A 26243-nucleotide genomic window follows, 5' to 3' on the forward strand; every position below is an offset into this window, starting at 1 on the left:
CTGATATCACTGACAGTAGTAGTCCAGCCAGAATATTCACATTTGAAAAGCTCCACCCACCACCACCTAGCTACCAATCACCAAGTCAGTACTGATGCTCCACCCACCACCTAGCTACCAATCACCAAGTCAGTAGCGTTTCAGCAGCCAGGTTGCCAGGTGCCACTGAGCTGCAGCTAGGAACACTGCAAATGATGTCTCATGTTACAAAACCAAAAAAACCTCGTTATAACCACAGACTGTATAACAGAAACAGACGTAACATCCGTGACGTCACCCATTGGTTTGTGGACTGCTGCTCGGAAGCCAATAGTTTCTAATCTAGGCAGCGCCATCTTGAAAATTTCAGGTGCATGCTGGGAAAAATAAAAACACGGATTCTACTTATATGGGCATGAGGCGGAGCCATGGGCGGAGTGGGGAGGTTGCTATGGTTACGAGGGCTGGATCTGGAGGACATTGGTCAATCAACCTGTCAATCAGGACGTAGCCACGCCCCCTAATGCATACCCTGCTTTATCATCACATATACAATCAGGGAGGCCAAAATGTCCCAAATGAACATCATACTGCATTGAAGAAGGCTTTAAACTAGCGATTGAGACCATAAACACATTTTGAAAACGTTTACTGAGGTTAGAAATCAAGTGAGAAGTTGGTGAATTCTCCATTGACTTGTATAGAGACGGTCGCCCCCTGGTGGCCTTTTGATAGAATGCAGTTCTAAGTTACTTCCTGGTTGGCCTCATTTCAGAGGACCAGAACTCCCCACCTCAATCACCAAGTCAGTAGCATTTTAGCATCCAGGTTGCCAGTTGCCACTGAGCTGCAGCTAGGAACACTGCAGATAATGTCTGATGTTACAAAACCAAAAAAGCCTCGTTATGACTCTCAAATACGTTGTGACAATTTGAGAAACAAAACAAGGGGATGTATATGAGATGCCTTTGAAACAGGTTGGGATGTCTGACTGTGGGTCACTTCGCATTGTGTATGTTGTGCTCGTCTCGTGTGCGTGCAGGATCACGTCCAACAACTGGCAACCCGCGTGAAGTAGACTCTGGCAGGGAGGGGGCGAACGTGGGCCACAGTACCATTTCTAAACGCTTGGTGTGAGAGTTACAAACTTCAACTTTAACAGTAAGAATTAGAAACATTAAAACACACAATTAAAAACTAGAAAACTCAATAATAATAAAAAGTTTTACACAGTTTTGTTTCCACATATACAAATAAAACAGATTATATGCATATAAGCAGCATAAGATGTGTTTAATCTAGTTACTCTCTAGTGTGACTGTTACATTAATCAAAGGAAGGAGAGAAAACTAAGATTTAAAGGAAGGTCAAAAGAGAGCGAGAGCAGATTTACTGCATGAAGAAAAGTTAAATTAGGATTAGTGGCTGTTTACAAAGATAATTCAGACCTTTTACAGCTTTCTTAAATTAAAAAGTAATGATTGCAACACTGAACCTCTGTAGATTAGACCAAACTGTTACTGTTGAGATGTTGGACAGAGAAGAAACTTTAGTTTAAAGTTGTTACAGGTTGAATAGTTAGGGTTTAGGGCTGCTCGATTATGGAAAAAATCATAATCACGATTATTTGAGTCAAAATTGAAATCACGATTATTAAAATGATTTTTTTTTAACTTTAGAAACATGCTGCATTTCTTATCCATTCGGCTTAATTAATTTTCTCTCCCAGCAGCAGCCTTTTATCTGCCGCTAACACACGCTAACACACAGCTGAAAATGTGCAGAGATATTAGAGCTGAGCGAGTTACTATGACGACAGTTCACACATCACTTCCTGGTTTTTAATTAGTCAGTAAACTCAGATTCGTCTGACGCAGGCTGGAAACTCTGCACTTTTATTTACAGTTAAAAGATTTCGCCGTGTGTTTCAGCTTCTGTCAAGCTAACTGTGCTGCGGCGGCTTCCGGTGGCTTCCCGTTTAAGCTTTTCAAAATAAAACCTTTGTTATTGAGCGCTATCTCATTATTATTAAAAATCGTTTCCCCTCGATTTTATTAGTTTTGAGATCGTTTGGCCCCTAAATCGTAATCATGATCAAATTTCAATTATTTGAGCAGCCTTATTAGGGTTAGGGTTAGCAGCAGCAGTACCCAGAGCCTGCTCGCCACTTGCAGGAAAGCAAAGTTTTATTTCCTGGAGTCAGAAGACGAGAGAGCGACAGCGAGAGAGAGAGCAAGAGAGTCAAACATGTGATGCGGCCCTGGGCCAAAACCGGGTCCAATGCAGCCCACTTCCTTCCTTTCTTCCTCTCTTCCTTCCTTTCTCCCTTTTTCCCTTCCTTCCATATGTCCTCGCTTCCTCTCTTTCTTTCTTCCTTCTTTCTTTCCTGTGTTCTTTTCAGAGATCACAAACAGCTCAAATTGATCTCAAGTGATCTAAGACCCAATGAATGATAATAATAAAGCTGACTAAATGTAAAACCATGGATGCATCTTTCCATCCAATACTAGTTGACATATTTCACTCTGAACCATAAAAGTCGACCTCATAGAAGATCCATCCTAACTTTAACCAACCAACACGTTTCATATCGGAGTCCATCAGCTCACAGTGTCGATGTATTCAGCCTAATTAAAATGTAAATGTGGTGACATTCTCCACTGAATATGTAGTTTATTGGCGTGCAGACATCTTAATGAGTGTTTTTGTACATTAGAGTCTCGTCCCTGTTATATGTTAATGTAAGCGGGGCAGCAAATGAGCCGTCATGGAAATAATGTGGACTAATATCAACCGGCAGATTAAAGTGTGAGACGCTTTGTTTGTGCACAACGAGGAGGAGGACATCAATGAGGGTGATGCATAAATACACAAATACATACATACATACACACACACACACACACACACACACACACACACACACACACATACATAAAGCTTTACACATCTGACATGCAAGGTTCATTTAATTCAGCACAAACAGCTTTTTATTCTTTATGTAAATGTGCAGCTCCTGTAAGTCTTTATGCTTATGGTGGCATGTCATTAGATCAGTGAAGCGTGTCAGCTTTCATGTTGTACATTTGGGTGTAATGGGTCACTGGTCCCATTTTTAACCTTTGACCCCAGCAGAAAGTGGCTCAGCAGAATATATCTGCATATTATCAGGAACAGACCAGGTGAGAGAGACCAGGCAGATACAGAGACACGCAGGGAGGAAGAGTTCTCAAGCTGTTTAATCAAAAAGTCCAAAACCAGGAAGTCAAAAATCACGAGGCAAAACTCAGAATCCAAAAAGACAAAACTGGAATTCCAGGAACTTCTCACATACTCTAAATCACTACGCAGTTAAAACACACTACATACTTCACATGACGTCAGAGTTAGTAGGAGTAGTATGAAAGGATGAGGTCTCTAACAGAGCCAGAGATAAAGCATCGTTTTCAGGGGTGAATTCTCCGTTTTGCGTCTAAACAGAGGGAGCAAACGATGGAATTGGTCCTGGCCCCCCCTATGGCCCCTGTGCCGAGCAGTCAACTTTTTTTTTTTAATGAAGAAAGTTGGTTTGTTAGAGCTGAATGAAAATGTTCTAATGCAAGATGAGGTTTTCATGCTTTGTATGTGCTTCAGATGCTGAAGCAGGTGTGTTTGCAGGTATTTTAGGCAACACTGGGTTTAGATAAAGGCCGATATTTGGCAAAAGTAGGTCGAAGAATATAAGGTACATGGGCCCCCCCCTCAAAACATGTTGGCCCCTCTCTGGCCCCCCTGGTAATTTTGGTCTAGAATCGCCACTGTCTGTCCAAAAAGTCAGAAACCAGGATGTCCAAAATCACAGAGCAGAAGTACAACATCACGAGGCAAAACTCAGAATCCAAAAGGCAAAACTGGTCAATAACAGTAAGAATCTAAACTGAGATATGAACACTGAAACTCTGACAGGAAACTGACAAGACGATCTGACACAGAAGGCAAAGAGCATCCACACATACAGCCAAGCCCGAAATTATTCATACCCCTTTTGGACATGCCACTTTTTGTTCAAATGTAAATTAAAGCTGACTGAAATATTTTTTTTACCACAATGATGCCTTTTGTACATCGTCTTTTTATCTTCTTGGAGACGCCTGTGTCACTTCCGGTCAAAAAACAACTTGCTGGTGGAATAAAAGTAACTTTAAGTCAAAATTTGCCAGGGGTATGAATCATTTCGGGCTTGACTGTATATACACTACTTGATGATAACGAGGCACAGGTGAAACACATCAGGGGAAGGGAGGGGAGGAAGTTAGACAAGACATACCAAAATAAAACAGGAAGTAGACAAGACAAAATACATTACAAAACTACCGGGCCCTGACACATATGGGTTAACCCCTTATAACATCCTTCGCCCACCGGCGGGATTTGCCCCTCCCGCGGCTGAAATTATGATACGCAGCAATATATACAGCTTCAACTTCCGTCAATATGGACATGCTATACATCGTTAGAAAGGTTAGAGTCTCCGCAAGACAACCATCCAGTTGATTTTACAGACATCATGAGCATCAAACAATAAATCATTAATATTTACAGGCATGGTAAACGTGAGGTACATAAAATAAACAGCGACCCCCTACCTTTGAAGCAGTCATGAAGCCCAATTATGTGTCCATTCCTCAATTGTTTATATTCATTCTGTTCATAAGACTCCACTGATCAAAATTATCAAAATGGTTTTTCATAAAATTATTCCAGCTTCTGAATATTGTCCTGTAAAGTCCATTGTTCAGCGTCTGCCAACTTTGTTCGTCAAATAAAATCCAAACTTTCCTGAGCCTTAGCGATATTTTCCTTAGTTCCTGTATAGTGTTGTTGGGTATGTTTGTTTTCCTTATCTTCTTACCTACAAAACAAAAGTGTCCCTATCTTTTTCTGTTGAGTTTTCATCCCGGTACACCCCGTGAAAGAGACCAAGCGCTCCCAGTTTGGAGGACCAATAGGCTCGGTCTTCTTTTCTTTGCAGCCCTAGTATAGCCTAGGCTTATTGGCTATCAACATGTCAATCATTCAGGATTGTAGCCAATAAATTTACCTTTCCAACGATGGTAGGCATGTCCATGGGGGGGTTAGTATGACCAGAGTCCTTCTCTTATTATAATGTCTCTGGTATGACTCAAACTATGACGTCGCGTAACCCTAACTTGAGCAGTCTCCCTTCTCAGAGCAGAGCGCATGCGCGTAGTAGTGACGTGACGCACGGTCGCCCGGACATTTAAACTTTTTTCTACGGATATTTTGGATATTTTACGACCCCGAAAGCTACAAAGATGACCAAGTATGTACTGGAAGAGGCTTTGGAGGCTTTTGGAGATGGTTATGGTATCTGAAGAAAGTGAAGATAGTGAATATGACTCTGACGGACTTCACTACATCTTAGATCGGTGAGTAACGGTATCTTTATATATCTTATGTAATGTAATGTAATGTAATGTAGTTTATTTATACAGCCCTTAATAACAGTCCTTGCGGTGTACCAAAGTGCTTTACAGCAGGTAATAAATAAATAAAGAGAAAAATAAAAACAATTAAAAACAATAAAATAACAGTGAAAGCAATAAAATACAACAAAATCGAATAAGATAGAATAAGATAAAATAAAATAAAATAAGATAAAATAAAATAAAATAAAATAAAAGTGTCATCCTACTAGGTGTTAAAAGCCATCCTAAAAAAGTGCGTTTTTAGCCTGGACTTGAAGAGGCTTATAATGCTTTATAGATTATATCTGTTTATTTATTTATTAATTTAGTCATGAATGAAAGCTGAATTAACGTTGGGGGGGGGGGGGGGGGGGGGGGTTCTGCTTATTCAGAAGTACAGTAGAATAAAGTGAAAACAGTACAGTACATTGCAAATTGTCCCCTGGTAGCTGTAGTTTCAACTGTAGGACTAAAGTTATGTAATCCACCTCTTTCTTTGTGTGCCCCTAATTCCACTTTTATTTTTTATTTTTTTATCAAGCTTGTAAACAAATTGAACAGATTTTTTTTTTTACTGTATTGACTTTACATTAGGCTTTTATTTATTGTGAATGCCCAGACACTGGGTATATTACCCCAATACAATTATTCTGTTTATTAGTTATTTTTCTGATGTTTTTGTGTAATTGTTTTACTATAATTTGTTTACATATGTGCATTACATTGTGATTTGTAGGTCACAGACTGACAGTGATGTAGATTGGGAGCCTGAGACTGAGGCAGACAGACCCCCCCCCCCCCCCCCTCTGCATCACCTGGACCAAGGACCTGCATCAACATCCCACCCCCACCCATCCACCTCATGTTGCACTGCACCCCCAAACCCAACAGTATTTGCATTACTTTTTACTTTTATACACTTTTTTATAGTTTTTGTGTGTTGTTCATATTGAGTTCATATTCTGTATATTTTGTATAGTTTATTCATTGTTCATATTTTGTTGATATTGGCACAGTTGTACATATAGTACTAGTACATTTGAAGAATAAAAAAAATCCTTGTTTGAAATTCAGCTCAGTATAGTCTGTCATTTTTGTTACTTAGCATTCTGTAGTGTCTTGTCACATGACAATATTTCAATATAGCCAGCTAACATGTGGAGACCCCTCCAACCACCCATCAAATGAATGTGTGAAAAAATGTGTTTTGAACCATGGTGAAAGGTTTTATAGTCACCAAAATGCTTCAGCAATGTTTCCAGTGTCACAGAAGTGAGTAAATGCATTTGGCACAATTTGGCCATTTGGAGACGTTTTGGAGAGGTTTGGGAACGCCAGTGACACCACTAACTAAAAACACCATAACTTTCATATGGTTAGGCCTAGAGGTCTGAAACTTCATCCAGGTGTGGTTGACAAGATGTAGAAGGTATGTGGTATAGTGGTATATGCCTGTCATAAAGCATTGCCTAGTTATTGTTATTCAAAAATGGCATAGTTTAGGCAAAGACAAAAAAAATGTGTTTGAGCTGATGTAGTTTAGGTTGTGTGTGTGCCACATACTGAACAAGCACATTTCCAGAAACTAGAGTTTGTCAGCTTTCAAATGAGGTAACATACATGCATCTAGGACTAGCAGTTATTGTGTTATAAGCTTTTCCATTTGGGTATGCCAAACAGGCGAAAATTACCCAAAACAGGTGGATGCTAAGGGGTTAATGACAAATAAGTGTTGGCAAGATGAACAATGAAGTATGTTAAACTAGATATAAAAGCAGCATCAGGTTTGTTAAAATGTACATTTAGTATTTTTGTTGGTTTTATATCATTTAAATCACATTTGTACCATTTTTTTTACCAAAAGTCAGACTGAATGCTCCTGAACATGTCATATTTTGCTCATAAATACACAAATACATACATGCAGTGCACACATACACACATACAGCAATATATATCTGACATGCAAGGTTCATGAAGAAGGGAAGGAGGGAAGGTGGAAGGTAGGAGGGAGGGAGGGAGAAAGGACGGAAGGAAGGTGGAAGGTAGGAGGGAGGGAGGGAGAAAGGACGGAAGGAAGGAAGAAGGTAGGAGGGAGGGAGAAAGGAGAGGACAAAGGGAGGAAGGGAGGAAGGAAGGAAGGAAGGAAAGAAGGAAGGAGGAAGAAAGGGAGGAAAGAAGGAACTGTCAAAACAGACGGGGAGGACGACACAAAGGTTAAAAAAGCAGCTAAATTGTAAGTTTAGTATTTTTGTTGGTTTTAATTTTGACATTAAGACTGAACGCTTTACCAAACTAGAAGAAGGAAGTCTTATTCAAACTAAAACTGGAATGTGACAAAGAAAAGAATATAAGAATATAACTCAACATCTTTTTTTCTCTTTGTTATGTACATCCAACAGCGACTAAATTTGGTACATTTTATTATATAGGACATCTTAATACACTGATTAAATAGTAACATATTTATTAGATTTTGGTTGGGGGAGCAGCTGGCTTCACACAGTTAAACGAGACAGAGACGTTGATGTTTGACTGAATACCTTGAGTCAAGGATGGAAGGAATGAAGGAAGGAAGTGAAGGAGGAAGGGAAGGGAAGGGAGGAAGGAAGGAAGGGAAGGAGGAAGGAAGGGAGGAAGAAGGAAGGAAAAAGGAAGGTAGGAGGGAGGGAGGGAGAAAGAAGGAAGGAAGGGAAGGAGGGGAGGAAGAAGGAAGGAAAGGAGGAAGGAAGGAAGGAAAGAAAGGAGGAAGGGAGGAAGAAGGAAAGAAAAAGGAAGGGAGGAGGGAGTGAGGGAGAAAGGGAAAGAGGAAGGGAGGAAGGAAGGAAAGAAGGACAGAGGAAAGAAGGAAGGGAGGAAGGAAGGGAAAGAGGGAGGAAGAAGGAAGGGAGAAGGAAGGGAAGAAGGAAGGGAGGAAGAAGGAAGGAAAAAGGAAGGAAGGGAGGAAGGAAGGACAGAAGAGAGGAAAGAAGGACAAAGGGAGGAATGAAGGAAGGAAAGAAGGAGGGAGGGAGGAAGAAGGAAGGAAAGAAGGACAGAAGAAGGAAGGAAGGAAGGGAGGGTGGGAGGAAGGAAGGAAAGAAGTACAGAGGAAGGAAGGAAGGAAGGAAGGAGGAAGGAAGGAAGGAAGAAAAGGAGGAAGGGAGGAATGAAGGAAGGAGGTGAAGGAGGAAGGAAAAGGAAGGTAGGAGGGAGTGAGGGAGAAAGGGAAAGAGGAAGGGAGGAAGGAAGGGAGGAAGGAAGGAAAGAAGGACAGAGGAAAGAAGGAAGGGAGGAAGGATGAAGGATAATGCATTTTATAAATATTTCTGCTGGTTGATTTTTACTCTGCAGAAATGGATAGAAGACAAAAACCAACCATAGATGTGTTTGGAGAATAATTAGTGAAACATGTTTTTATGTAAATGTGTGTAAACATGCAGGAACGCTGTGCTTCCTGTTTTCTGTTGGTTTCTGTTGTTGTTGGGTTTGTTTCAGAGGTCAGGAGCCAATGTGCAGCCATCAGAAGACAAACTGTCACAGTCTCCTAAAATAAAAGCTCGGCAGAATTTAAGTGGTTTCCGCTAATTCATAAATCACGGCTCATAAAGCACAATTAAAGCTTTTATCTCGCTGCCTTTTACAACCCAGTCACATATAAAAATATCTCTTCACTGCATCGTTTATCCATTTTTATCAACAAACTCTCAGCCTCAAAATTATCTGTCTGGGTTTTTATTTGATTGTAACAGTCAGACGCTTACTTGACTAGTTCTTATTTATAATTCTTATTTTATGATTAATAAAATACGTATTCAAAGTGAAATTCACTCAAGAACCTAAAACTCAAGTCTCTGTTTATACCTCTATCATCTAACTAGAGATGTGTCATTAAAACCAACCTTTGAGCTTCTAGTCTAGTATTCAGGTTCATTAACAGCTACTTTCAGCCACTAGGAGGAGCTCTAAGCTTCTTGTGTTGAAGTAGAACCTGAAACACAGAGTGAATGTTTCCTGCTGCTCTCGGCTACTTTGACTCAGTAGTAAGTTATCCTGCTAGCTAGCTGACTGGTAGTAAGTTATCCTGCTAGCTAGCTGACTGGTAGTAAATTAGCCTGCTAACTAGCTGACTGGTAGTATGTTAGCCTGCTGGCTAGCTGACTGGTAGTAAATTAGCCTGCTAGCTAGCTGACTGGTAGTATGTTAGCCTGCTGGCTAGCTGACTGGTAGTAAATTAGCCTGCTAGCTAGCTGACTGGTAGTAAGTTCGCCTGCTAGCTAGCTGACTGGTAGTAAGTTAGCCTGCTAGCTAGCTGACTGGTAGTAAGTTAGCCTGCTAGCTAGCTGACTGGAGGGAACATGATGCAGACGAAGACACACTAAAGTCCAGCGTGGTTTAAAAGCTTCCAGAAAGTAAAGGATAATGTTGTCAGGTGTGAAATATGTGGAGCAGAGTTGAGCTACGGTGGCTTCACATGGACAAAAAGCTGCTGTCTGCTGTGACGGTTACTGAGGGAGACGGACCTGACGCTAATCACCAAACTAGTACGTCAACATCTGGAACTAAAGTCTCAGAGAGAAAGCTAACGTTACGTCTCTCATTGCTAACATGACTGTAAAGGAAATGCTCAGCTGTGTTTATGACGGGGAGAAAATAATTATATTTTTAGGGGCCTGTAAGCCTGTAAGATTTTTTATTTTAATTAATGTGTTTGTGTAAAGAAATGAAGGCTGACTATTATTTAAATTAATACAAGTTTGTGCAGTTAAAGCTTGTTTATGATGAATATTTAAAGATATTTCTTGATGCTTTATCTATTTAGCTCTTGTGAATGTCGGCATGCAGCAAATATTTGGTTATTCATTGGTTATATGAAAAAATGGGCTCATGCACATCTTTACTTGTAATATTCCTGTCAGCACACTATTAGGTCTGAAATAACTCAGTTTTTGGTCAACTTTATCTTCACTGTCCCTTGAAAACATATAAAATCTACTTTTATGTATCTTGGCACAGCTGGGCGAAACACAGCCTGCAAAAAGGACACCGGCGCTTGCCTCAGACTTGACTGACTTGGACGTGGAGATAAAACAGAATTACACGGGTTACGCTGATGCAACAGACTGGAAATGAAGAAGACAAAGGATCTTTCTCTGTGAGTCTCTCCTCCATCTCCACCAGGCTGCTAAATAAAAGGCTCTCTGGAGGCCCGACGTTGCCATTAAGGTTGATTAAAGTTGACTTTTTAGAAAAAGAGGAGACCAATGTAGGCTTAAGAGTGTAGTCACATCCCACCTGTCAAAGACAATTAAAATCTTCATTCCCCAGTTTTTTAAGTGTACTCTGTGAACTTTGCAGCGGTGAAAACTGAGGATGTTGCTGTGTGTTCAGAGCCTGACGGGTTTTATTCTTCGGTGCCGCTCTTCAGAAACTATTAACCGGGTGACATGTTCCTTCATCGTTAAGTGTTTGGTCGAGTTAGGCCGAGCTCAGAGTTTCACCATCCTCAAGAAGTTTGAATTGGGGTTGCATCACGCAGACGGGGAGACTCTTCTTCTTCTTCTTCTCTCATCTCAAACATGCAGACGCTACAAGATTTGAAAATAATGACGCGTCACACACTTCAGGATATCATCGTGCAACAGTGAGCAACACACCACCTCTCATCATCTCATAACGACTAAAAGCACAAGCCTGAACAAGTCATATTGACCCCCTCTGTTTTAACTGTTCCTTCTGTCCTTCTTTCCTTCCTTCCTTATCTCCTCTTTCTTTAATTTTTCCTTCGTTCTTCCCCTCCTTCCCTCTTTCTTTGCTTCCTCCTGCTTCCAAACTACTTTCCTCACTTCCTTCCTTCTTTCCTCCCTTCCTTCTTTCCTCCCTTCCTTCTCTCCCTACTTCGTTTCTCTTTTCCTCCCTCCCTCCCTCCTTACTCCTTTCCTTCCTTCCTCTTTTCTTCCCTCCCTCCTTACTCCTTTCCTTCCTCATTCCTTCCTTCTTTCCTCCCTTCTCTCCTTACTTCCTTCCTCTTTTCCTCCCTCCCTCCTTTCCTTCCTCATTCCTTCCTCCATTCTTTCCTTCCTTCCTTCCTGCAGGCGACCCCCGGTTTGAATCCCGTGCCGTGAGGTCCTATCCTGCATGTCATTGCCCCCCCTCTCTGCCTCCCATTTCCTGTCTCTCTCTACTAATCTATACAATTAAAGGCAAAAAGCCCCCAAAAAATATACTTTAAAAAAAAATGGTCGGGCCATTTATGGCAACGATTTGCTCTTTTACGTCAGAAGTTTTACATTTTTATTTTTTTGCATCATCCAGCAGCTTCACGGTAAATATCTAACACATCCATGCAGGCCCGTCGCAACAGGACAGGCAAACCCAGCAATTGCCTGGGGCCCCGAGCTGGCCGGGGGCCCCCAGACAACGACTGGTTATGAATTGAATGCAACGACAAACTGTGTGCGCGTCCCTTTAAATGCTGTGATGGTCAATGCAGGAAAGTGCAGCGACACTGTTATCGGAATCCCCCTCAAGGGGCCCCCCCACGGTTGCTAACTCGGCGGCTAATTCGGTTGCTAACTCGACGGCTAGCTCGGCGGCTAACTCGACGGCTAACTGAGCTAACAGGCTAACTGTAGATGGGATCATCTATGTTCCCCGGTCACATACAAAGCGGGGAACATAGGGATGATCCCTGTTTTGATCCCCTCCAAGTCCATTTTGCTTGGGGCCCCCACATTCCTTGAAACGGCCCTGCATCCACGATTTACTTTTGTTGTTAATGTAATCTCTACAACCTTTTGCTTATTTGGGAGATGCATATTTCAAATGAATGACATTACAGAGCAGTAACATTAAATAAATGAGAACAAACACACTCAACTGTTGACCAACATTTCACTGACTATAAATTACTAACGCTCACTTCAAATATGTGCAGGCTCGACTTCTCGCCCCGTGGACTCGTCCCATGTGACCGGCGAGTCTTTGAATCACGGCTCGATATGTAAATTCATTTCCTGGAGACAACAAACAAACAGCAGGGAACAAACAGGTCTGTCACTTTCATGGCAACAACAAGAAAAAAACCTTTAGTCTTAAAAATAAAGCTGAAGGGGAAAATGAATATATTCAAAAGATTTAACATTTACAGCTTCTTTTTTTTTCTGCTGAGAAGGGCGGGTTGTTTTTTTTTCTTTTCGGGAACGCCTCGAGCTTTTTAAGACAGCTGATGTTTTTTTATCAGCGGCGACACACTGCTGCTGTTACTGTGAACTCACTACAGTCGTTCTCAGTGTCACCACGCTGATATTCATCTTCTGCTTCTATCACAGGGTTTAAATTTCTGCCTCCATCATTCAGCGTTACTGACATTTATCTGGGAGCTTTACATGCAGCAGTTTTATCTGTCACATATTTTTTTGTTAGACTTTTGTTTTGTAGGAGCTTATTTTAGTTGGCAGTCAGATTTAAACACACACCAACAAAACACCTTCATGTATGACCAGTTTCGCTTCTCCCACATTATTCTGTAATAAAAAATACAATTAAAATTAACCCTCCTGTCGTCCTCCCGGGTCAAATTGACCCCGTCTGTTTTAACTGTTCCTTCCGTCCTTTCCTTCCTTCCTTACCTCCCCTTTCTTTAATTTTTCCTTCGTTCTTCCCCTCCTTCCCTCTTTCTTTATTTCCTCCTCCTTCCATACTACTTTCCTCACTTCCTTCCTTCTCTCCTTACTTCGTTTCTCTTTTCCTCCCTCCCTCTTTACTCCTTTCCTTCCTTCCTCTTTTCCCCCCTCCCTCCTTGCTTCTTTCCTTCCTTCCTTCCTTCCTCTTTTCCCCCCTCCCTCCTTGCTTCTTTCCTCCCTTCCTTCTCTCTCTACTTTGTTTCTCTTTTCCTCCCTCCCTCCTTACTCCTTTCCTTCCTCATTCCTTCCTTCTTTCCTCCCTCCCTCCCTCCCTCCCTCCCTTCCTTGCTTCCTCCTGTCCTTCCTCCCTTCTCTCCTTACTTCGTTTCTCTTTTCCTCCCTCCCTCTTTACTCCTTTCCTTCCTTCCTTCCTTCCTCTTTTCCTCCCTCCCTCCTTACTCCTTTCCTTCCTCATTCCTTCCTTCTTTCCTCCCTCCCTCCCTCCCTTCCTTGCTTCCTCCTGTCCTTCCTCCCTTCTCTCCTTACTTCTGTCCTCTTTTCCTCCCTCCCTCCTTTCCTTCCTTCCTTCCTTGACCTGAGGACAACAGGAGGGTTAAATAAATAAATAAAATTAAACAAAATGAAATAAAATTAAATTCAATAATAATTTAGTTGAGGCAGTTTTACTTAATGAAATGTAATAAAAACAATTTATGAAATATTCTTTTTCCCCATCCTGATTTAATGCCTTATTGTTATTTATTTATCATTGTGTGAAATCTCTTCGGAGAAGTGTTAATGTGACGGGAAAATTATAAAGTAAAATTAATTTCTTCACATGTGAACCATCCAAAATGAATTGGCTCTGGCTCTGAGTTATTATAATACTGTTGTTCTGTTTAAACATCACATCACAAAAATCATGATGGTTTTAAGCATTAAGTGTTATTTACACTGTGGTGGTAACATCATGTTTGAGTCTCCTCCTCACCCATGATAGCAGTCATTCTTGGTAGCTTGACTCGTTATGAATTTATTTCCTACGTGGAAGAAAAAACACATTAGATGAGCCTTCAGAAACCAACCGGATGCTTTTACAGCTGATTTAAAACAGGCTCACTGCCAAAGTTTTACAAATATAAAACCTCCATGGATCAAAAATGTATAATATAAATATAAATATATAATATAAATACAATATAAAGCGTCATAATTTACCTTGTCGACAGTTTTACAGATGTATTTTTTACAGTGGTGGTCTATGGGGGAAATGCTTTTAGCTGCAGTACCGTGAGTGACCATTAGCTGAGTGGGGGCGCCCTATCAGTTCATGTGATGCATTTAAACTCTTCAACACTTAGCATGTTTCAGACTGTCAGAGTCGGATTGAGTCTCCTCCTCACCCATGATAGCAGTCATTCTTGGTAGTTTGACAGATATAGGAAGACACTTACGACACATTTTCACTCGTTATGAATTCATTTCCTGTGTGGAAGAAAACACACATTAGATGAACCTTCAGAAACCAACCAGATGCTTTTACAGCTGATTTAAACTGGCTCACTGTAAATCATGGATGTATTTCCGTCCTATAAGAATTGGCACACGGGCCAAAAAAAGTTTCCCTCTTCCAGGCCTGCATGGCTCACTGCACATGCTCAGTAGTGTTTCCCGCTTGGCCCACACACTTTACATTGTGATGATGTCACTGACTTTTTAAATCTCTTTTCTCGACTCGAGAATATAAAACCTTGATGGATCAAAAATGTATAATATAAAGCATCATAATTTAGCTTGTCAACAGTTTTACAAATGTATTTTTTTACAGTGGTGGTCTATGGGGGAAATGCTTTTAGCTGCAGTACCGTGAGTGACCATTAGCTGAGTGGGGGCGCCCTATCAATTCATGTAATACATCTAAACTCTTCAACACTTCACATGTTTCAGACTGTCAGAGTCGGTTTGAGTCTCCTACTCACCTCTCATAGCAGTAATTCTTGGTAGTTTGACAAATATAGGAAGACACTTATGATCCGTTTTCACTCATCATGAATTTATTTCCTGCAAGGAAGAAAAAAAAACATTTTTACAGTGGTGGTCTGTGGGGGAAATACTTTTAGCTGCAATACCACGAGTGACCATTAACTGAGTGGGGGCGCCCTCTCAGTTCTTGTAATACATCTAAACTGGAAGAAACTTGAATGCATGACTCTCCCTCCATTCAAAACCACATGTAACCACCTCCTCTTCAAATTAAAAACATTTCAAACATCATTTCTTACATCCAGTCCAGCAGAGTAATCATTTACAGTTCCCAAGAAGCAACAGTGCAACACATTTTTTACTTGTTTTCTAAATGTTCCCCCACATATGAGCCTCTCTATTTCAGTCTTCCAGTCCCCCCCCCCCCCATTCAGGAATTTAAAGAGTCGCCCCCGCAGATAACACAACAGTGCGATCATGTCAGAGCAGCTCTCCCTGTTCTGTATCTCCTCTGTGAGCATGACAGCAGTGTAGGCTGAAGGTTTCACGCTCATTTAAAGACGGCAGCTCTGCCTTCATCTATCATGGAGGAGAGGGATGGAGGGATGGGATGGAGGGGAGGGGGATGGAGGTGGGGGGGTAGAAGGAGGTTAGCTGCTGCATTCATCCCTTTTTGTTTCTGTGTTTTTCGTGCGTGGGCGTCGTGATGTAAACATTTTTTCTTCTCAAAACATCGAGAAATCTCTGCGACTTCAAACGATGTTCACTTCATCTTCTTCTTCTTCTTCATCCTCGAAAAAAAAAAAAACCCCAAAAAAACCAGACAGACACACACACACACACACACACACACACATATACACACACCAACTTTTAAGGAATTGAGATTTGAAGACGTCTTCTTGTCAGATGGCACTCTTTTGAAGCTGTGCAGAGCGTTTAAAATGGATTTCATCACGACTAAATTGCGGGAAAATATCACACAGTGGAGTTTTTTAAAGATAAAATCTGAAACTTTTCCAATTTCACACAACTTATTCTCTCAACACACAAAAACACAAAAGACTACACTCAATATATATATATAAACCTTTTTGCTGTGTTTTGTTGTTATTCTTTTTGTATTCAATAAAATTAGATTAGTAAACTTTTTGTTATTGTGGGTTCACCATTGCCTTCACACACACACACACACACACACACACACACACACACACACACACACACACATATAATAGCAATGCACTAATACAAAGGCAATAGTATAGTATAATGAAGTCACGATTTTCAAACATAATTCCCTGGAGGAATATTATACAAATATTGCATTTAGGAGACGATGGCTGTGTCTCAGTTTAGCTGCGTTCGCTGCGTGACTCGAATAATAATGTCAGGCTGTCATTGGACGGATTAATACGTACACACTTTGACTCTGGCACCGCTGGCACGATGAGGTTTTTTTTTTGGTTGTTTTCCAGTTTCAGGAGCTGCTGATGAGCTGATTAGAGGGTGGAGCTGCTTTACTCTTTTATAAAAGGAGAGTAAAGGAGCTCCGTCTCTCTTTTCTTCCACCTGTCATGTCTCTTGTGTTTCTCCTTTTGTTTCATTTTGTTCTGTTTTTTTGCAGCTTTGTTTCTTCAGATGATAAAAAACTAAAACTTGGATCACCTGACCTTTTATGCAGCTCCATTATCTTCCATTACCTTTAAGAATTTGTCCAATAATTAGGTTTATAATGTTATGGCCTGGCTCAAGGGTCCACAACAAAAGACAGACACACCATGGAAGACAGTTTACATAAAAAAGGTATTTATTTAATCTTAAACTAAACCAAATTAAAATTGTGCCAAATTAAAGTATGAAGAGTGCATAAAGCAAAATAACTGCAACTAAAACTGCATTTCTGAAAACCAAGACCAAACCGAAGATGGGACCTGAGGGAAGAACCAGAAAGGAGAAGGTTAACTCGGAGGTCTGAGCTCCTGCACAGCCTCATTACGACTAGAGAAGGAGTCATACAGTATATACACACACACACTACAGGGACCGGGCCCAGGTGCTCTGAGTTACTGCAATCAGCCTTCTGCTGCAGAGGAAAGAAGTTACCCACACCCACACATGAACCCACAGGGGCATCACAAGAATCTAATACCTGCTAAATCTGCCTGTGTGTAGAGCTGATTAAAGCAAATGAGAACATAAAACATGCACAAAGATAAGAAAGCCTTTATTGTCACTGTACAGTCACACACACACACACACACACACACACACACACACACACACACACACACACACACACACCATGGTCACTTTTAAGGACATTACAAAGACTTACATTAATTTCCTGGAGACTTATCCTCACACCTTAACCACATACCCAAAAATAGTGTTTTACCAAGTGGGAAAAACTACTGTCCCCAATTAACTGGTCCTAAGCCTGAAATTTGTCCCCAAAAGTAGCCTAAGGTAGAACACACACACACACACAGACACACACACACACACACACACACACACACACACACACTTCTCACAGTCACAGCAAACACAGCTTACAACAACAACTGCAAACATCTGTCTCTCCTGTTGTGTTTCTGACTCAGTCGCTGCTGTACTGTTAAATCTGCAGCCCTTGTTACCATGGTAACAAGAGTTTAGTGCGACTAAACCAACCAGAATTTAAAAAAAAAAAACATCTGAAAGAAAAAAAACTTTTTGAGGCTCCCTGTGAAGTTTATTTTTTTTACCTTCAGCTCAACACTGAAAAACATTTAGTGACTCAACAGCTGGGACTCAGGAGGCGGAGCAGCTCGTCCACCAATCAGAAGCTGGGACTCAGGAGGCGGAGCAGCTCGTCCACCAATCAGAAGCTGGGACTCAGGAGGCGGAGCAGCTCGTCCACCAATCAGCGGCTGGGACTAGTTAGTTAGTTAGTTCATGAATTAGTTAGTTCATAAGTTAGTTAGTTAGTTAGTTCATGAGTTAGTTAGTTCGTTCATTAGTTAGTTAGTTAGTTAATCAGTTAGTTAGCGGGTCAAGAGGAAGTACGATGTGGTATCATCTGAACCATTGCACCAAAGTCCTGCAAGAGACAACAATGACAAAAAACAATGACGAACATGATGCGAGAATAATGTGCAGCCTAGTGTTGCAATCACCAGACAACCTGGGGACGAAGGAAACTGCACCAAGGAGCCAAAGCCAGACTCTGGAGGCATGGCCAAATAAACGTCCACTGGAGTTGATGATGATGTGAATCCTGTTCGTGACGCCAATTATATAGAAGCTTTGCCCGATCACCTAACTTCGGTAATCTTAAAGTATGAGACGGAGAACAGAAGTCGTCCAACAGCCAACTGGGATCTTTATTGCAGATATTCAGCATCAATACAAACAGCAAACGATAGACCAACGAACGGCAAAGCAGCCCCGAGGCCCCCGAGTATGGCGTCATTTCAGTGCCAAAAACCGCGCGCATAAAGACCACTATCTGCGCGCTCGCCGTCACTCTCTGTGTGCTCGCGGCCACTCTCTGCGCGCTCGCGGCCACTCTCTGCGCGCTCGCTGTCACTCTCTGCGCGCTCGCTGTCACTCTCTGTGCCTTCTACTCGCTCGCCTTTGCTGAGTTTTGGCACAAAGGGGGCAGGCATTGAATAGACGGCCCCGCAACCCCCCCTCCTTTCTGATTGGTCACTACTGTCTCCAGGTCAGAGCCAATCCGACGCAGAGTAGGGCGGGTCATCATTGCGGGTCAAGATGTCAGAGAAAGAAGAGGTAAGTTGAGGAACAGAGACAGATATACTATGCTAGCCTATAACAGTAGTGGCTACGTTTAAAATTGCTGACCCAATACATAACATTCTCATAACCTTCCGTTATAGTGGTCTGATCACAGTGGAGAAGACCTGGCATTTTCATAGGGCTATCATGGCTGAGCAAGTATGTCTTACACAGTTAGACTATCTCTCATATTTCATTTTGATATCTCTGTCTCTCTTGTGATACACATACAACCAGTCAACAGATGTCAGTCAATCATGCAAATTAAATATTTTAAATATTTTTTCTTTCTAGTTAATCAGTCAGTTAGTTAGTTAGTTAGTTAATCAGTTAGTTTTTTATTTTTTACCTTTTTTGTCCATATTGTGTGAAAGCTATCATCTTCATTTCATACTTTTCTAAATGAGTGATAGAAGATATAAAACTTGCTTCTTCTTCTTCTTCTTCTTGTTTAACTGCATCAGACGGATTTCATCTCCATCTGTCATGTTTACTTCCTGTCTGAATGAATCACATCCTGACAAGAAGAGAGAGCGTCACTTTAATTTATTTTAGAACATAAACCAGAACAAAAGAGATGTACCAAAACATGTTAAATCAGTTAGACGTCTATATTATAATAATCCGACAGCTTTAATTAGGGAACAATCTACCAAAAAATCTTTAATCATATTTAATTTGAAGCGTTTAATTTGTCTTTTTTAGTCAGTTTGTTGAATGATGTAAAGTGACCCAGTTATTGTGCTGCTGCCGTCTGCAGCATCACTGAGGAGGATTCCCCAGATTACATAGGTCTGTGTGTGTGTGTGTGTGTGTGTGTGTGTGTGTGTGTGTGTGTGTCTGTGTCTGTGTCTGTGTGTGTGTGTGTGTGTGTGTGTGTGTGTGTGTGTGTGACTGTGTGTGTCTGTGTGTGTGTGTCAAACTCTTTTTCATTCAGGGGCTGCATACAGTGCAATTTGCCCTCATGGGGGCCATATCATTAAAAAGATGGATGTAAGGAAGGAAAAGAAGAGGAAGCATGGATTGAGGGGAGGAAGGAAGGAAGGAAGGAAATAATTAAGTGAGGAATGAAAGAAGTATGGATGGAAGGAAGGAAGGAAGGAAGGAAAAGAAGAGGAATTATGGATTGATGGAAGGAAGGAAGGAAACAAGTAAGGAATGAAGGAAGTATGGATCGAAGGAAGGAAGGAAGGAAATAATTAAGTAAGGAATGAAGGAAGTATGGATGGAAGGAAGGAGGGAAGGAAAAGAACACAGGAAGTCTGCATGGAAGGAAGGAAGGAATTAAGGAAGGATGGACGGAAAGAAAGAAGGAAGGATGGACAGAAGGAAGGAAAGAATGAAGGAAATAAGGAAAAAAGGATGGGAGGAAAGAATGAATAAAGCGGGGAAGGAAGGACAGACATAAGGAGGGAAAGAAAGAAGACAGGAAGGATAGACGAAAGGAAGGCGGGAAGAAAAGAGGGAAGGAAGGACAGATGGAAAGAAGGAAAAGAAGACAGGAAGGGAAGTAGGCCGGATTGGATCCCTCGGCGGTCCGCTTCTGGCCCACGTATGTGTGACAGAAAAAATAACTGAAAATAAGCCGAAACTGTTTCTTCACGGCTGTGAGTGAAGAAAAGAAAACACACACACACAGAGAGAGACACACACACACACAGAGAGAGAGTGAAGAAGAGGAAGAGTCTGATTGATGGTGTGTCTCTCAGGACTCTGTTTAAAGGCCGGTTAGCGGCTCTGGGCTTCAGCCACAGGAGCGTGTAATAACTGCTGAGGAATTTCAATGGTCTCAAACCTCCTGTGAGATATCTGAGAGAGCCTCTTCCTTTTTCTCTCCATCTATCTTCTTCTGTTAACCCGTCTCCCTCCTCCTCCTCCTCCTCCTCCTCCTCCTCCCCCTCCCTCCTTCCTCCCTCCTTCCTCCCTCCTTCCTGTCCCTCTTTCAGGTTATTCTTCTTCCCTTCACTCGGCCCTCTCAGCTCAGTTATGGTGCGTTGGTTACATTAAAGATCTCGACACATTAATAAAGAAATACTCCGCTCTCACAGATCATTTGACGAAGCGTTCAGAGCAGATGGAGGCCCTGATCGTCCTCGGTTGCTATGGTGGTTGCTAAGGTGTTTCCGTCTGCTGTTGAGCCCGAGGAAGCTTCCTGAATCTGACTAATCAGAAAAGAGTAATAAGTTCGTTTGTTAGGCTACTTACTTAGCTAGTGCGCTAGTTTGTTGTTTGTTGTTAGTTGTAGTTCATTACTTACTTACCTACATAGTTTATTAGTTTTTTAATTACATAGTTACTTAGTACGTTAGTTTGTTACTTACTAACCTACTTAGCTCATTGGTTCGTTATTTATTTAGTTCGTTACTTAGTTGTAGTCTGGTGGGGAGCTCTGGTCCTCTGAAATGAAGCCAACCAGGAAGTAACTTAGAGCTGCATTCTATCAAAAGGCCACCAGGGGGCGACCGTCTCTATACAAGTCAATGGAGAATTCACCAACTTCTCACTTGATTTCTAACCTCAGTAAACGTTTTCAAAATGTGTTTATGGTCTCAATCGCTAGTTTAAAGCCTTCTTCAATGCAGTATGATGTTCATTTGGGACATTTTGGCCTCCCTGATTTTATATGTGACGATAAAGCAGGGTATGCATTAGGGCGTGGCTACGTCCTGATTGACAGGTTGATTGACCAATGTCCTCAAGATCCAGCCCTCGTAACCATAGCAACCTCCCCGCTCGGCCCATGGCTCTGCCCCCGGCCCCGCCTCATGCCCATATAAGTAGAATCTGTGTTTTTGTTTTTCCCAGCATGCACCTGAAATTTCTTAAAGAGACAGGAGCTAAAACCGCCTTTTAATAGACAGAGGCTGAACTGAGCGGCTGCATAAAGGACCAGTAGAAGATAAATAAGGAGTTTTTATTCCAGTAGAGACTCAGAATATTAATATAGACCTGCAGATGTTTTCTTTAACATTAGCTTATTAAAGACAATGATTGCTGCTCTGGTGATTGATGCATTTTGGTGGTGTTGTGCTTCTTCTTCTTCTTCTTCTTCTATATTCTGTATTTCATGAAGACTGGTGGGGCTGGCATAATATCTATTTATGGCTTATTATGAGAGTAGAAATCAGGCGCACACACCGGGGATGACTGCGGTTCCTAACAGATGACAGTACATCAGTTGATATTTAGGCTTTGGGACGATGACAGCTCTCTCCAGACTCTCCGTGTTTATTTCTTACCTCCTCTCTGCGGTCCACAGGGAATCACTTAACGACACACTGAAAGTTGATGACACACTATTACTGCAATGAGGAAAAGCCTGGCAGAGAAACAAAGCAGGATTTCACATCATTAGAAAAGTGACACGTGTGCTCATTGATTCACAGTTTAATGTCTACAGCGACGTTAACGTAAGTGTCTTTTTTTTTATTCTTCCTTTAGTCTCAATAAAGAAAACACAGGTATGGAGAGGAGAAGAAGGAGGACAAGGAGTCACCCACAAGAATAAGAGATGTATATTCAGATGAAAGGAAAAACCGCACTTGATGTATTTTAAGATGAGATGTGACGAGTGGAGCTGTTGAGGCTGTTTCTGCAGCTCAGGAACACACACATTAGTGGTGACACATGCACCAACGTGTCTTCGCTTCCCCCGAGGCTGCTGTCTGTTTTCCAGGCCCCCGTTTTCATTCTTCTTTATCTTTCTCGGCTGCGTCGCTTCACAAAACTACAAAACCCCGTCGTTTCCGAGTTTAAATATAGCCGGAGATTCTTTTAATTGCCGTGTGTCACTTGTTATCATTTGCAGATCAAACGCAGATTAAAAAGATTGTAAAATATTCTGCTTTTACATATTTATCCATCCACTGCTGCCTTTTAAAATTCTTGAGATCATGTTTTTTTTCCCCCTTTTCGCTGGATAAAAAGAAAAGTTGGTGCCAAGCAGCATGAAATACTGAGCAATATGTGAACAGAGGTCAAAACTGCAATAAAACAGGATGAATGTCCGCAGCAGACCGATGCGCTGTGATGCTCCACCATAGAAAACAAAGGAAAGCATTTCACAAATACAAAAAAATACTAAATATATATTCCAAGACACAGGGTTAGGGTTGTATATGATGCAACAAGATACTGTGATTATGAGCCTGTTTGGTTATAGATTAATCTGACACAGAGCCTCTCTTAGACTTTCAGTACTTTCCCTTTTGCTTCTAAGATTAAGATAAAATGTTCCTTTATTAGTCCCATGATGGGGAAAGGTAAAGTGTTACAGCAGCAAAGTGGATAGTAAAAAACAGAAGAGCATCAATAAAAAGAACAATAAATAAGCAAGTAATATGAACAACAGGAGATTAAAATAAATGTAGAAAGTATGCTGAGAGGAATATTAGTCTCTCTGGTTAACTTATGTATGATTGATTAGTTAAATTAACAATAGTGATACTAATACTGAAGTCAGCGTCCCTGGTCTGCATACACCAGGCATCAGGCCACCTACTCACAGAAATAAGCTCATTTTCTTCATGTTATTTCCAAAGATGGATGACCATAAAACTGTCCGATCATGTGGTCAAGCTGCATCGGTCCTTAATGAGGAGGAGTTTAGGTTGCTTGTATACCTGGCCTTAGGTAAGTGCTGCTAAAGGTTGGTGCAGTGAACATGTTTTCCACACATTATACCCATGTTCTTCCTCCAGCTGGTTGGGAGGATGCTGGAATGAAGAGTCCCATCTTAGAGGATTAACCTGAGTCCAGCTCTTCACTTCTGAGGAGTTTCCCCATCGTCAGAAGAAAAGCTCCTATCAGCTCAACCTACCAAGTCTAGGAAGAGATTGGATTTCCCACTTAAACACTTTGAACCAGGATGTCAGACTGAGGCTCTGACTGCGATGACCATAAAACTGTCCGATCATGTGCTCAAGCTGCATCGGTCCTTAATGAGGAGGAGTTTAGGTTGCTTGAATACCTGGCCTTAGGTAAGTGCTGCTAAAGGTTGGTGTAGTGAAGTAGTGAACATGTTTTCCACATATTACGCCCATGTTCTTCCTCCAGCTGGTTGGGAAGATGCTGGAATGAAGAGTCCCATCAACTTCAACAAGATCCGGAGAAGCGTATCCACACAAGTAAGAACTTCATATAAATTAGAATCTGGTTATTTTTTTGTTTGGGTTTCCAGGCCAACCAACACCTCTCTGAAAAGAAGAGAAAGCAGGTGAGGAAGTCTATGTGCCACGATCCCAGCACCGCAGAGATGTTTCAAAATAAAAAAGTTGAGACAGAAAGCTGGTAGGAGACCCCGGGGAAGACCCAGGACACGCTGGAAAGACTATGTCTCTCGGCTGGCCTGGGAACGCCTCGGGGTCCCCCTGGAAGAGCTGGACGAAGTGGCTGGGGAGAGGGAAGTCTGGGCTTCCCTGCTTAGGCTGCTGCCCCCGCGACCCGACCCCGGATAAGCGGCAAGAAGATGGATGGATGGATGGATGGAGAAAGCTGATGAAGACAGATCCTTGTTAGATGATACACCAAAGACAAGCTCAGATAATGAGGAACCCATCTGAGAGGATCAACCTGAGTCCAGCTCTTCACTTCTGAGGAGTTTCCCCATCGTCAGAGGAAAAGCTCCTATCAGCTCAACCTACCAAGTCTAGGAAGAGATTGGATTTCCCACTTAAACACTTTGAACCAGGATGTCAGACTGAGGCTCTGACTGCGATGACCACAAAACCGTCCGATCATGTGGTCAAGCTGCATCGGTCCTTAATGAGGAGGAGTTTATGTTGCTTGAATACGTGGCCTTGGGCTAGTGCTGCTAAAGGTTGGTGTAGTGAAGTAGTGAACATGTTTTCCACACATTACACTCATGTTCTTCCTCCAGCTGGTTGGGAAGATGCTGGAATGAAGAGTCCCATCAACTTCAACAAGATCCGGAGAAGCGTATCCACTCAAGTAAGAATTTGATATAAATTAGAATCTGGTTATTTCTTTGTTTGGGTTTCCAGTCCAACCAACACCTCTCTGAAAAGAAGAGAAAGCAGGTGAGGAAGTCTATGTGCCACGATCCCAGCACTGCAGAGATGTTTCAAAATAAAAAAGTTGAGAGAAAGCTCAGATAATGAGAAACCCATCTGAGAGGATCAACCTGAGTCCAGCTCTCTCCCTCCCTCTTTTCCTCCCTTCCTTCTTTCCTCCTTTCCTTCGTTCCTTCCCCAATTCCTTCCTTCCTCCCTCATTTCCTTCCTTCCTCCCTCTTTTCCTCCCTTCCTTCATTCCTTCCTTCCTTCTTTCTTTCCTCCCTTCCTTCGTTCCTTCCCCAATTCCTTCCTTCCTCCCTCATTTCCTTCCTTCCTCCCTCTTTTCCTCCCTTCCTTCATTCCTTCCTTCCTTCTTTCTTTCCTCCCTTCCTTCGTTCCTTCCCCATTTCCTTCCTTCCTTCCTTCCTTGACCTGAGCACAACAGGAGGGTTAACACTCATTGTTCATTCTGTATCAGATTTGTTGGGGAATTCCTGCATGGTCTCTTAATTTCTATCAATCCATCGAAAAGTCACGAAATTTCACTCAAGACCAAAAAAGTCAAAGTCATGGTGGCACTAAAGCAGAAGTCAGTCAGTCCTCTGAATGTGTGAACATGACAAGAAGCAGACCAGTACTGCCATCCATAGAGATAAAAAGGTACGAAGTAAACATCCTCCTGTAAACACTTTTTCTCTGAGAAGGAGACAAAGAAAGCAGAAAGAACCAACCGTCCATCATCAGCTTCAGTCCGGTCAAACTGTCCTCCAGCAGAAACTCAGCCTCCGCAGCTCGCTCAGTGTGAATGGCTCTTAACAGCTCTCATCATTTCAAGAAGTAATTCACATCCTCCTCTGCACTTCATCCATTTCCCTCTCTCCACTTTAATGGCTCTCCAGCAGCCAAACAAAATCTCTTAAACGGTCATTTCTCCTCTTTGCATGTCTCCCCGTGGCCTCAGAAATATGTCTGCTCTGACCCGCTCGGAGGGTTTTTTGTCCTCTCATCATGTTCATTTTTCAGCGTGACGTCTATAAGTGCAGGTAAAAAACATAAAAGTTGCAGCTAAATGTCTGATATGTAAATGAGAGTTTACCCGTGACAGGAGGGAAAAACATGGACCAGAAAAACCTGCCTGTGATGTAACATGAACTGAAACCCAGCAGGAGGAACCACGCTCAGTATGAACAGACTCAACTTGGTTCATTAAATGTAAATGTGAGGATGCAATTACAGTAAAGACTTCATCTCAGAACATTTACTCAAGTGCTGTACTTAAGGACAAATCTCCTACTTTATAACATCCACTCCACTATATCAGAGGGAAATATCATTTGACAGCTTTAGTTACTTTTCAGATGAAGATTTGACACAATGGATAATATAACAAGCTTTTTGTCTTTTGACGTCTT

General features: G+C 41.8%; 1 long non-coding RNA gene across 1 annotated transcript in view; it reads left to right on the forward strand.

The window, feature by feature from the left end:
• The window catches only part of LOC128355691 (uncharacterized), a 162938-nt gene extending 152888 nt beyond the window's left edge, over positions 1-10050 (forward strand). The window contains exon 3 of the long non-coding RNA XR_008321140.1: positions 9739-10050. This is a non-coding gene — a long non-coding RNA (uncharacterized LOC128355691). The remainder of the gene's footprint in view (positions 1-9738) is intronic.
• The last annotated feature ends 16193 nt before the right edge of the window (positions 10051-26243 follow it).

The sequence above is a fragment of the Scomber japonicus genome, chromosome 3 (assembly GCF_027409825.1).
Source record: "Scomber japonicus isolate fScoJap1 chromosome 3, fScoJap1.pri, whole genome shotgun sequence".
In the NCBI taxonomy this organism is placed as follows: domain Eukaryota; kingdom Metazoa; phylum Chordata; class Actinopteri; order Scombriformes; family Scombridae; genus Scomber; species Scomber japonicus.